The sequence below is a fragment of the Bombus flavifrons genome, chromosome 12, assembly GCF_040668555.2.
Source record: "Bombus flavifrons isolate JBK064 chromosome 12, iyBomFlav1_principal, whole genome shotgun sequence".
In the NCBI taxonomy this organism is placed as follows: domain Eukaryota; kingdom Metazoa; phylum Arthropoda; class Insecta; order Hymenoptera; family Apidae; genus Bombus; species Bombus flavifrons.
Window position 1 is genome coordinate 1,322,101 of NC_138453.1, and position 9,434 is coordinate 1,331,534.

Genomic DNA, 9,434 nt, shown 5'->3' on the forward strand with positions numbered 1-9,434 from the left:
AACAACTTCGTAAAGAAATGATTACACTGATGCGAATGTACAAGTTAATAGTTGATTGATCTGCGGTGTAAAACCCGGTTACAAGATGTTGACGGTTTGAAGAAGAGAAAAAGAGTGTGCTTCGACGATGAAGCTGTGACGGAGGAAAACTAAGGATGGGTGTGTCTAGCGCACGGGATCATCGGATTTGTTGGTGACGATTTTGGCTAATAGAGTGAGGGAAATAGGCTTCGTTGTTAATTGGTTATTTGCTATGGTGGTGGGTGAGGAAGGATGCTCACCGCCCTCAAGATAAAGTCGTTGGTGGGAGGCCTCATACGTGAGAAACAGAAACTTTCCCGTGTCAACCCGTGGTGGGCAATAAACTTTAGGAGACAATGCAGCGAAAGAATGTTTGTTAGGTTCGAAGGACCTCGACTAGGAAATTGCTGAGATTTATGGAGGGTACTTGAGAATATTGAGGGTACGCAGTAAGGACGAGCGGACATCTGGTTACCATCTTGCCCGCGGTGTGTGGCCTGGTCTAGGTAGAGTGTCGCCCGGCGTAACATTCTCCCCCCGTTGAGAGGGCACCGATCAACCTTAGATGTGGATCAGGTGGGTGTGTGATCCACCTCCTTCGATGTCGGTGATTGTCCGGACTCGACTCGGGCTGATTGACATGGCAGGGGGACCAGTCTTTTGACGCCGCGATCCAGGAGGCTCGATGATGTCTGCACCATCGCTGTTCGAATGATACCATCGGCTCCGGGATGGATCTTGACTACACGGCCCAAGGGCCAGTGCATCGGTGGAACGTTATCTTCTCTGAGAATGACGATGGTGCCTTCTCGTATGTCGTGATTGCCCTTGTTCCATTTGTTTCGGATGCTCAGTTCGTTCAGATACTCCCGATGCCAGCGGCGCCAGAAATGCTGCTTGAGTTTTTGAATATGTTGCCAGCTGGAGAGACGATTGGTTGGAGTGTCCCTGAAATCTCGTTCTCGAATGCTGGTTAATGAATCTCCGATGAGGAAGTGACCGGGGGTAAGGACAAGGAGATCGTTTGGGTCGGATGAAATTGGAGTCAGCGGACGGGAGTTCAGGATGGACTCGATTTCAATGATTAGTGTGTTGAAATTTTCGAAGGTTAAGAGCTCGTTACCTGCGACACGTCTGAGATGTCGTTTGAAGGATTTCACTGCAGCCTCCCACAACCCGCCGAAGTGAGGTGAGTTGGGAGGAATGAAGCGCCATTCGATCCGTCGGTCGGCCAAAAAGGACTGAACCTTTACCTTATGATCGTCGGCCTGCAGGAGGTTTCGAAGCTCTCGTAGTTCGTTGTTGGCGCCAACGAAGTTGGTACCGTTGTCGGAGTAAATTGTTGCGCAGAATCCTCGGCGAGCGATGAATCTTCGCAGAGCAGCAATGAAGGCCTCGCTAGTGAGGTCGCTGACCAGCTCGATGTGGACTGCTTTAACTGCCAGACATACGAAGATTGCTACATATGTCTTGATTTTACGTCGGTTGTGATCCTTTCGTTCTTTGATGTAGAAAGGTCCGCAATAGTCGATTCCGACGTTGGTAAATGGCCGAGATTCCGTTATCCGTGCAGCTGGAAGATCACCCATCACGTAGTCCACTGGAGGTGGGTTAGCTCGGCAGCAACGGACGCACTTCTTCAGCGTGTTCCAAACTTGACTACGGCCGTCGATAGGCCAATAAGTTCTTCTTAGAGCATATAAGGTGGCTTGAGTTCCGGAGTGGAGATTCAGGAGGTGTTCATGCTCGATTATGAGCGCTGTAACTGAGGACTTCGATAGAATGATTGGATGCTTCTGACTGAAGGGCATTGGTGAGTGACCGAGTCGACCTCCGACTCGCAATATCCCGTCCTTGTCCAGAAACGGGTTGAGTCGTCGTAATTTCCCCTTCATTGCAGAATTTCGGTCTGTTCGGAGAATATGGATTTCATCTGAAAAATAACAGAACTGTAGTAATTTGATCAATTTGTTATGCGCATTGGTTAAATCATGCGTGGTTAGAGGTCCCCGTCGATCCTGTTTCTGTCGCCATCTAAGACAACGAGCGGTAATTCTCATCAGCTTGGGCCAAGACGAAATCGCTCCAGTAGACTGTGGTCAGCCGGAGTCACGGACAGACAGGTTGCCTTCTTCTGCTCCGGAATTTCGGTCAATGGTACTGGGTTCCACGTCGGCCAGTATTCTTCAGGATGTTGGAGCCATACCGGTCCATGTTGCCAAATGGTTGGTCGTAGGAAGTCTTCGGGCGATTGGCCTCGAGATATGAGATCTGCAGGGTTGTCGGTAGTGGGAATGTGACGCCAATCTGAGGTGTGAGTCTTCTGTTGAATTTCAGTCACTCGATTAGCGACAAAGGTTTTCAGCGTATGGGGTGATGTATTAATCCAATGCAGAACGATTGTGGAGTCAGTCCAATAAACAGTCCTAGAAATGTTGCTTGGTAAAGCTTGAAGGACTGTGGTGGCCAGTGATGTGAGAAGAAGTGCTCCACTCAGTTCCAGCCTTGGAATGGTTTGTGACTTGAGCGGAGCCACCTTTGACTTTGCAGTGAGAAGTCGTGTCCAGACCTGACCATCCGGAGTGATGGTGCGAAGGTAAATGCATGCTCCATACGCCCTTTCGCTGGCGTCACAGAACCCGTGTAACTCAATTTCCGCTGCGGCCTTGATTATGGTTTTACGTGGGAACCTTACGTTGTTTAACAATGGTAGCTGTGTATAAAATTTGTTCCACTCTGTATGTAAGTCGGCCGGTAGGGATTCGTCCCAGTCAATTTTTAATGTCCAAAGTCTTGGAGCAGCATCTTAGCTCGAACGATCACTGGTGCCAGTAATCCAAGAGGGTCGTAGATCTTGGCGATTTCGGAGCTGATTGTTCTTTTCGTGACTCGAGAGGCGGTAGGGTTGATTTTGACGGAATACATGATCGAATCGTCAAAGGAATTCCAGATAACACCCAGAGTTTTGAACGTTTGCGATTCGCCTAGCAGCAGCTTATCGTTTATGTCCTGCTCGGAAAGTCCTCGTAGCAGTTCCCGGTCGTTCGATGCCCATTTTCGAATGTTTAAGCCGGCTAGTTTGAGCAATTCTGTGAGCTCTGTTCTCAATGATCGTGCCTCGCCCCTTGTATCAACTCCCGTGAGAAGATCGTCGACGTAGAAGTCTCGCTTTAAGACTGTCGCCGCTCGAGGGTACCGATGTCCCTCGTCGTCCGCCAGTTGTCTGAGGCACCGAATGGCTAGATAAGGGGCCGCTGACAGCCCGAATGTCACTGTGTTGAGTTGATAAGTGTCAACCCTTCCATCAGAGTTGCGCCACAAAATTTGTTGGAATTTCCGATCCTCTGGACGCACAAGAAATTGTCGGTACATTTTTTCAACATCTCCTGTAATGACGTATTGATGAGAGCGAAATCTTAGAAGAATGAAAAATAAATCGTCTTGTAATTTCGGTCCCGTATGAAGTACGTCGTTCAATGAAACTCCGGTGGTGGTTGGTGCAGATCCGTCAAACACAACTCGGAGTTTCGTAGTTTGGCTGGACTCTTTGATCACGCCGTGATGTGGCAGAAAATATCCATCGTCCGTGTAGTGGTCCGTGGTGATCTTAGTCATGTGTCCTAATTCTAGGTACTCTTGTATGACGGCGTGATAGTCGGCTTCGAATTGTTTGTCCCGTTGGAACCGACGGCATAGGGATGTGAGTCGCTTCATCGCCATGGCTTTAGAGGATCCAAGCGAAGGGGTTGTTTCGTTAAACGGGAGAGCGACAATGTATCGCCCTTCGTTGTTGCGCTGAACGTGGTTTCGGAAGTGTTCCTCGCACTGTCGTTCCACTTCCGAAGTGTGTACAGTGGGAGGTCCTTCGTCGATTTCCCAGAACCGGGCGAGATCCGCCTGTAAAGCCGTCGTGGAGGCGTGAAATGCGTGTGCTGGTGATTGCGAGGTTGGGCTCCCCCCGATGACCCATCCGAATTGCGTTTTTTGCAGACGCAAGTCGGGTCCGTTTGCTTGACTGATATCAAGCTGGCCGACACAGAGTGATGCTAGTGTTGGCCCGGCGCTCAACAATATTTCGATCGGAGCGGGTATGTGGAATCTTGGATCGGCTAGTTGGAGATTCCGAGGTATCTGTATCGTTGAGCGATCTATGGGTTGATCTGGGATCCAAGACGATATTGTCGGTATGATTAGGAACGTCAAGGTGCGTTCGTATCTACCGTCAATGGAGGTGATCGTGGCCGTGATGTAGCGTTTTGAGGTCGTCGATAACGTGTTGAGTGTTCCGATTGGGACCGAACATTTCCGTTGATTGAGTTTTAACGAATTAGCGAGCTTTTCTGTAATAAAGTTCATGCTAGAACCGGTGTCTAGCAAAGCCCGACAACGGAATGGTTGAATTTTATTATTCAAGATGTTGACCTGCGCTGTGACTAACAAATCGTGCTGCAATGGTTCGGAGGGAAGCGAGGTCAATGAGTCTGTTTTCTGTGGTTCGGTCCCTAGCAAAGTCGTCTGATGAAGTCATTGCTTTTTTTGTTGTTTAGAACCGGGTGATATATTTGGTCCCGATCCCGTCGTTCGCGATAGCCGAGATTCGCGTTTCGGAGATGTTCGCGGAGATGTTCGCGGAGATGTTCGGGGGGACGTTCGGGGAGACGTTCGGGGAGACGTAGATGCGCGTCTCGAACGATGTGACAAACGCGGGGTCGGTGAACTGGGCGAGGATCGACCGTTGGATGCCCGGCTGCTCGACGATCGACCGCTCGACGATCGACCGCTCGATGTTCGGTCTACACGTGTTCGGATTTTGCGATGATCATGGTCTCGGTGCAGATATGTATGGTGTCGCTGTCTGCAGATGCGACATGAACCGGCGGAACATTGAGTAAGGGTGTGACCCTTGCCTAGACAATTGGTACAGAGCGACGTCCTTTTGGCCGTTTCAAGACGTTCCTTGGGCGACTGCGCCTTGAAGGTTTCACAATTCCATATTGCGTGTGGTCCTCGGCAATTCGGACACATCGACGGCTTATGTGTAGTCGCGAATGCGTGAACTCGCGGGGCGTTCGGTTGCTGACGGTTATGTCGATCGGACCCCCGTTTTATCACGGTTGATGCTGAATTTGTTCTGTCACCGTTCGTACGCGTTTTCAGAAATTCTACCAAGTGCGTGTAGGACGGCATTTTCTTGTCTGGCAATGTGCGGTGCCATTTGCGTATGATGGCTGCGGGTAGTTTCAATGTGAATATTTTGAGAAGAACGACGTTTGATGCGACTGGTTCGCCGAGTTTCTTTAAGGCTTGGAGGTTTACCTTGACCGTCTCGAGAAAATCATCTATGGCTTCGGGTGTTTCTTTAGTTATTTTCGGATAGTCAAAAATCAAGTTCCAGTGGCGCATGCAGACTTGACGGTGGCAGTCGAATTTTTCCTTAAGAATGTCGATAGCGACTGAATAGTTTAATTCTGTGATGTCTAGCGATTGTATGCTTCGCGCGGCCTTTCCGGTCAGGGAGGATTGGAGATAATGAAACTTTTGTACGGGTGTAAGTCGCTCGTTTCGATCTATGATGGACAAGAAGGAGTCGTAAAATGAATGCCAATTCTCGACGGTACCGTCGAAAATAGGCACATGAATCTCCGGTAATTTAATTGATGCAGCCTCGCGAACAGCGGCTGATTCGCCGTTTGTCGATTGCGACGGCGTAACTAGTCGTAGATTGTTTAATTGATGAATTACTCGGAGCTCTAATCTTTCGTACTCGTCTGCTATTTCAAGGCCGCGCGCGATCTCTTCTTCATCTATACTTGTAATCTCGTTTTGATTGGCGCGGAATTCCGTCTCGTATGTTTCCAGACGATTTTTAATTTGGATTAACTCGTGCTCTTGCGGACAGCTGGATTGTTCGATTCCGTCCAGCTTTTTTGATAAGCGTGTAAAGTGACTGATACACTGGCCTCGGCGTCGGCGCAAGGCGGCAAGTTCATTTCCGGTTGCCATTATTTATTATATGATAGAGACTGAAATGGTTAGAACTTACTTCTGTTGACGAAGGTGATACTTGTGATGTTGCGATCTGGGATTCCCGATGCGGAGTTGTTCCGGCTGCGGTAATCGCTCGTCACTGTGTAGCGAAGTATTGTGGCGTACGTTTCGTGAGGAAGGTGATCCTTCTCTAAAGTGACGCGTTTTGTAGTGAGAACGAAGTTGTTGAATATCGTTATGTTGACGATTGTCCAGTTGCGGCGGGAGGCTGCCTGGTTGCGTTTCAACCACCGAATTATGCCTCTTCAAAGGTGACGGCCCTTGGCGTTACTGATTTCGCTGGAGTGGTAACGCTTCCGCTGCTGGTTATGTTGGATTCACGTGGCACTGTATGGTAGTGGGTGTCACTGGCGTGCACTTTTCACAGACACGTGATCCGGCTCGAAGGACCAAAATGTTCGATCACTCGCGGAGAGACGCGATCGCGAAGAAGCACGTCAACGGGAGTCGTAAATTCCCGTTACGATTAGATAATCGACGCCACGAAATGACCGATCCCCTATTTCGTTTAGGATAATAGGGGTGGTTAATTGAGTAGTTACACTGATTCAACAGGTATAACTTTATATTTATTTCAACAACTTCGTAAAGAAATGATTACACTGATGCGAATGTACAAGTTAATAGTTGATTGATCTGCGGTGTAAAACCCGGTTACAAGATGTTGACGGTTTGAAGAAGAGAAAAAGAGTGTGCTTCGACGATGAAGCTGTGACGGAGGAAAACTAAGGATGGGTGTGTCTAGCGCACGGGATCATCGGATTTGTTGGTGACGATTTTGGCTAATAGAGTGAGGGAAATAGGCTTCGTTGTTAATTGGTTATTTGCTATGGTGGTGGGTGAGGAAGGATGCTCACCGCCCTCAAGATAAAGTCGTTGGTGGGAGGCCTCATACGTGAGAAACAGAAACTTTCCCGTGTCAACCCGTGGTGGGCAATAAACTTTAGGAGACAATGCAGCGAGACAGAAAGAATGTTTGCTAGGCCAGAATGTTTGTTAGGTTCGAAGGACCTCGACTAGGAAATTGCTGAGATTTATGGAGGGTACTTGAGAATATTGAGGGTACGCAGTAAGGACGAGCGGACATCTGGTTACCATCTTGCCCGCGGTGTGTGGCCTGGTCTAGGTAGAGTGTCGCGCGGCGTAACAAAGACCAAAAGAACAAAACTCCATCCCGCCTCTGAAACTGCCCCCAGAAGAAGCCTCCCTCATCCAAGAAGCAGGTATAGCGATACACAACACCAACAAAGACACCAAGGATAACTTCGTAATATCCAAAACAACGGAAAAACTTGACATTATCGGCACCCACTTTTCCAAAACAGACACACAAAACGACCACATGGGTCAAGAACAACTGAACAGAATTATCATCGCCGAAACAAACAAACTCAAAAATAAAATAGAACAAGACATAGCGCTAAACAAAACAATCTGCACATTCTCAAACGAAAACACCTTGGACAACCCCAAATAACCAGAACCAGAAACAAACTACTTTGCAAATTACAACCAACTAAAAATAATCTTCTCCGAAACAAACAACAAAAAATCCTCCGACTTCAATGGCATCCCAAACATTTTGCTGAAACGCTTATCTGACAAAATAAAATGGTACTACACAGTACTATTCAACAATGCGCTAAATAACACGTATTTCCCCAGAAAATGGAAAAAAGCCAAATTAATAGCCATTACAAAAAAAAAATAAAGGCGGTTCATCACATGCAAACCTACGACTTATAAGCCTCCTTCCCAACATAAGCAAAGTATTCGAAATAGTCATAAACAACCCCCTAGCCTCCTTCTGCGCAAAAAATAATGTAATTCCAGGAAATCAATTCGGCTTCCGGCACAAACGCTCCACAATCCACGCAATAAATAAACTAACGTCGGACATCTGCTTGGCGTTAAACGCAAAGCAACGAGTAGCCGCCTGCTTAATAGACCTCGAAAAAGCTTTCGACACAGTCCGGATCCCAGGTCTTATATACAAAATGATTAAGAAAAACTTTCCACAATATTTAATTAAAATAGTCTAGGACGTGACAACAAACAAAACATTCGTAATGACCGACGGTTCACACACATCAAGCAAAGAATTCTCCATAGAAAACGGTCTACAACAAGGAACAGTAAATTCTCGGCTACTTTTCAGTATTTACAACAGCGACATACTAAATCCCTTTAATCTCAATACATCCACCCATAAACGCTCCACAGCCTTCGCAAATGACCTAATCATCTACGTATCAGGCCGCAAAACCAAAACAATAAGAACAGAACTCCAAGAAGTTTTTGACAAAATTAACGATTACTATTATACATGGAAACTAAAAATTAATGTAAGCAAATACGAAACCATACTGTTTAGACCCAAGTCAAGTGAAATCGGTCCAATAGAACACTGTAAAAAATTTTAACTAACAGAAAAAGCAAACGAAGGGGAGCTCATACCACACAAAAACTGCGTAAAATATCTAGACCTAAATATAGACGAAAAATTAAACTACAAGCAGCACATCGAAATTCAACTCTCCAAAGCCAGCAAAACATTCTGGAAAACAAAAAGATTATTCTATTCCAAACATCTCAACGGCAAAGTAAAAATCCTGTGCTACCAAACACTAATTAGACCGATCATAACCTACGGCTGTCCAATGTGGTACAACATATCAGTTTCCCTAATGGAAAAAATTCGCATATTAGAAAGAAAATGCATCAGGGCTTGCCTGAGTACTTACAGATCCGAACACAGCGGATTCAAAAAATACGTCAAAAATAAAAGAATCTACGACTTAGCCAACATCCACCGCATCGACTGCCACATCTTAAAACTAACAAGAAACCAGTTCGCGCAAGCTGAAAAGATAAAAGAAAATAGTTTAATCTTCGGTTGGTTATTTCCAAACGATTCATATTACAAAGATACACTGACAACAGGTTACATCCCCCCGAAGCGTTTTTATACCTAGACGAAAGAAACTATCTCTAAGACCAAAATAATATCCCAATAATCTACCATATAAAAAGAAAAATATGGATTAAAACAATACTCTACGAGAAAAACTTAAATGGACAGACCGTAGACACTAGATGGAGATACAACATGGCCCTTCCCCAAAAAGACACAGAAGACAATCACAGAAAAAACATAAAAAAATATTGGTGGATACCGAAACCATAATAAAAAAGATAATAATAAGAGAAAGAGCCTCAAAACGATAACGCTCAAATCTCCTACCGTGTAAAATAGTGTAAATATTGTAAATATTGTAAATATTGTAAATAATTCTACAGGACACCCCTCTCTTCCCCTCCCCGTCCACCCACTCCTACCCCTTCCCAAAATCCCACAGCCCCTC

General features: G+C 46.3%; 1 pseudogene; it reads right to left on the bottom strand.

The window, feature by feature from the left end:
* Window positions 1-2,080: 2,080 nt before the first annotated feature.
* Window positions 2,081-6,024, bottom strand: LOC138185707 (uncharacterized; annotated as a pseudogene).
* Window positions 6,025-9,434: the final 3,410 nt, after the last annotated feature.